Raw genomic sequence first — 4,226 nt, 5'->3', positions numbered from 1 at the left:
AACTAAACAAAACACAGAAATTCAAGGTTGTAAATACATAGAGCTCTATATACTTATGTATCTATGTATTATGTATCTATGTATTTATGAAGCAAGTTAGGCAAACATTTTGAGATAAGAGCAAGGCATCTTGGGAGGAACAATGTTCATGTCATCTTGGGAGGGACAATGTCCAATCACTTGGGACTGTCCGGGGCATTACCAGGAATTTAAATATAGTGTACGTCTGATCCACTTAAAGCAAACTGAGGTCACTGGCTGTGGGTTATTCGTATTTCTATCCCTACTCACTCAACATATACCACAATATCCAACTTATGGTGAGGGACTAACACAGCTCTATAACTTTTTATTGGCAGAATAAGACGGCCAATAAGAAGAGCTCCAAAGTGCCAACACAATGAGCTATGGATGTTACATTCATTCTTTTGGCTTGGGAAACTTCATGAAGAATTTCCGCTAGTCAATAATGCAGTTCTCCCCTTGAGTATCTGAAGTAATAGTAAGTCAGATCTACTTGGCTGGATTGCAGAGTCCCTGTGCATTTGTCACGTGGAAGAGAGTGTAGAGAGAATTTCCTAATCAGAGATTAGATTTTATTTATTTGACAGAGAGAGAGAACACAAGCAGGGGGAGTAAGAAAGGGAAAAGCAGGCTTCCCGCCTAGCAGGGAGCCCTAGGCGGGGCTTGATCCCAGGACTCTGGGATCATAACCTGAGCTGAAGGCAGCCGCTTAATGACTGAGCCACCCAGGTGCCCCTGTCATCAGAATTTTGAATAAGGAACGTGGCTCAACAGGCTTCTCTGAGGGTTCTTGGTAAGAATTTAAGGGAGGGCGCCTGGGTGGCTCAGTGGGTTAAAGCCTCTGCCTTCGGCTCTGGTTATGATCCCAGGGTCCTTGGATCAAGTCCTGCATCGGGCTCTCTACTCAGCGGGGAGCCTGCTTCCCCCCGCATCTCTCTGCCTGCCTCTCTGCCTACTTGTGATCCCTCTCTCTGTGTCAGATAAATAAATAAAATCTTAAAAAAAAAAAAAAAGAATTTAAGGGATTTCTTGGTGGAGAGAACGTATCTCGACCGAGCGCTTGGATGCAGCTTCTTCATTTCCTACATGGGAGAAACTTACATCAATTCCCTGGACCCTGAGAAGCTAATACAATGCCCCTATGATAAAAATCAATAGATTAGGGCCTGCAGGTTTCCTTATCATCTTATCAAGTGCAGAAAGAATCATCCTGATGTTGCAAACAAATTGGCTACTTGTCCCTTCCATGCTTGCCACCAGGTTCCTCGGGCAAAATCAGTCATTCTATCTCCAGCTGTGACGATAAAAGTTGTATTGAGCAGGATGTTGTCAACCAAACCAGGAACCTTGGACAAAAGACTCTGGCTGAGAGCACGTGGCAGTGCCCTCCTGGAGATGAAGACTGGGATAAAGATCTGTGGGAACAGACCAGCACCTCATTTGTCTGGGGCACAGCCAACTACTGTGGCAACAACAGCCCTGCAGACAACATGGTTATGGAACTTAAGAGTAACCTGGCTTCAGGCATGCGTGTTCCCAAGCCTCTGCCATATGTTCTGCCGTGGAAAAACAATGGAAATGCGCAGTAACTGAACATCTCATCAAATGCCAGACCCTAGAAGACTCTTGCTTCTTCCTGCTACCAATCCGTTCTTCGTGGTCTTTCCTCCTAATCTAATTATAGAAAGATAAACTGTCTGTGACTTCCCAAAAAAAAAAAGAATTTAAGAGATTTCTTAATTTGAGTCTGCTAATAAGTTAACAGGACAATCCTCTTTACCTGTCGCAAGAATGGCATTTGTAGAGGGAAAGCTTTTGAAATTCTACCGCCAGTCAATTCAATTTCTACATTTTCAGAAAAAAATTTAGCACTTATTGAAATGCCAGGCTAGTCACATACTGGATAGCATAGAGGAATTTCCTTGCCATATATTTTAGCTTTTTAGTCTTTTTTCCCGAGAAATGTTTGTTTTCAATCCATTTTGGTTCTCAGGATAGTAAGAATTTTAAGGCATATTTATGGGTTTCTCTTTTGGCCAGTTAATTGTATTTAAGTTTGGTTTTTTGGTTTGGTTGGTTTTTTTTTTAAACCTATTTATGTATGTGTATTTATGATCTGCTAGCACTTTTTAACTGGAAAAAAAAAGGATTGTGAATTTTCCTTGTAAAGACTTCACTGATCCTTATAATGTGAGAAACTTAGAATATCAAAGTTAAAAGTGTAAGAAATAAAGTGATCATTTATCTGCTGAATCTCTTTCCAAATAAAAATACAATAAATCCTATACTGCTGTGAAATACAGGAGCTAGAAAATGCTCTCAATAAAATTGTGCTTTCAATTCAAGGTATAATCTACAACAAAATACTTTTTCCAGATTCGGTTTCATGATAGGGAGGCATTGTCTCTCATTCTCTGCATTTTCTGATTCAAGATATTTCACAATTCTGAAGGAGAACCAAAATAGAATAATAATTACAAAACAAAACAAAAAGAAACTGAGGAAGATAATTGGACAACTTCTTCTCAGCAACTAGATTTTCAAGAAACAGAAAAATGCACTGGAAATACTGTCTGGTTATTTAAACTAGGCTAAGATCTGAGTGTATACCCTATAGGTGTCATGGAGAAAAAAAAATTACCTTTTGGGGAGCAGAGTGGTTAAATTTCTAAGATTTATTGTTTAACCTCAGGAAGACTTTCAGTAATTTTGTATAAAATGTGTACATTTAATGGAAGGCATGCTATGCTTCTTATAAGAATTTGTTCCAAGTCTTTGTGTATAATTAATGGCTTGTCTACATATTTTTTCAATAAAACTATTCATACGGAATGTTAAGTAGGCATTTTCAATACCAGAATGAATGTATCTTTGTGAAGATACCATTTATCTACCATAACATCCAAAGCATAATGAGGAGATTTTGATACACTGCAGATTTAGAACTGACTTGGAAAACAAAGCCCCAAGATACTGTCTTGTCAGCACAAAGTAAATAAATTCATCACAGGAAGTTGAGATTTAAATTCGGAAACTTGTCAGCAATGAAATTAAAGTGATTTTTTTTGTTTTGTTTCACAAGTTTCTTGACTCCAGATTATATGGGTTAGAGAATTTACTTTCCAATAAGATAGTTGATGCATATAAAACTTGAAATTGAGAGTTCTGCCTTTTAAATAGATAAACTATAAAAAAAGCCACAAATCATTGAAGTGGCAATTGAGAATCAAAGAATAAATTCTTTTCACTTTTTTTTAACAAAGCAACATCTAGATTTTTTGTAACAATAGATCAGAAATTCGGATATTCACTAAATTTAACTTGTGATTTTGTATTTTGACAAAAATCACCAAAATATGAAAAGAAAATTTTATTATTTTAATATGCCAACAAGTAAAAGTTGTTATTTATTCACATTTTCTGATAGAAATATAGAAACAAAGAATCCCAAAGTAGATAACTAGTAACTGGAAGTATACAAATCATATATAATCTCTGAAACAAAAGTATCTTTCTAGATGGTATGATTCAGGAAGAATCCTGAATTTGGAGACCGAGGCAACTTTTCCAGCAGTTCTTAAGTTCCACTGAGAAACGCAGGTTTTTTTTTTTTAAGATTTATTTATTATTTGACACAGAGAGAGAGATCACAGAGAGGCAGGCAGAGAGAGAGGGGGAAGCAGGCTCCCACCAAGCAGAGAGCCCGATGCGGGGCTCGACCACAGGACCCTAAGATCATGACCTGAGCCGAAGGCAGAGGCTCAAGCCACTGAGCCACCCAGGTGCCCCAGAAACGCAGTTTTTAATGCTGCAATTAAACACCTGACTCTCAAATTATGAAAGCCAAAGTGTTGAGATTAAAAGATAAATTGTCACCCAGAGAATAAAGAAATAGTAATTCAAAGGGATACATGCACCCAAAGTTCATAGGAGCATTATCTATAATAGCCAAATTATGGAATCAGTGTCCATCAACTGATGAATGGATAAAAAAAATATGATATATTACACACACACACACACACACACAATGGAATATCACTCAGCCATAAAAAATAATGAAATATTGCCATTTGCAACAATGTGGATAGAGCTAGAGCGCATTATGCTAAGGGGAAACAGAGAAAGACAAATATGTCTTTCATATTTGTCACTCATAGGTGGAGTTTAAGAAACAAAACCAATGAATATAGGGAGGGAAA

General features: G+C 37.6%; 1 pseudogene; it reads left to right on the top strand.

Moving 5' to 3' along the window:
* Window positions 1-1,089: 1,089 nt before the first annotated feature.
* Window positions 1,090-1,729, top strand: LOC125078354 (gametocyte-specific factor 1-like; annotated as a pseudogene).
* The last annotated feature ends 2,497 nt before the right edge of the window (window positions 1,730-4,226 follow it).

This window comes from Lutra lutra, chromosome 1 (genome assembly GCF_902655055.1).
Source record: "Lutra lutra chromosome 1, mLutLut1.2, whole genome shotgun sequence".
In the NCBI taxonomy this organism is placed as follows: Eukaryota; Metazoa; Chordata; class Mammalia; order Carnivora; family Mustelidae; genus Lutra; species Lutra lutra.
Note: the sequence above shows the minus strand (reverse complement) of the source record. Positions and strands in the feature narration are given on the sequence as shown.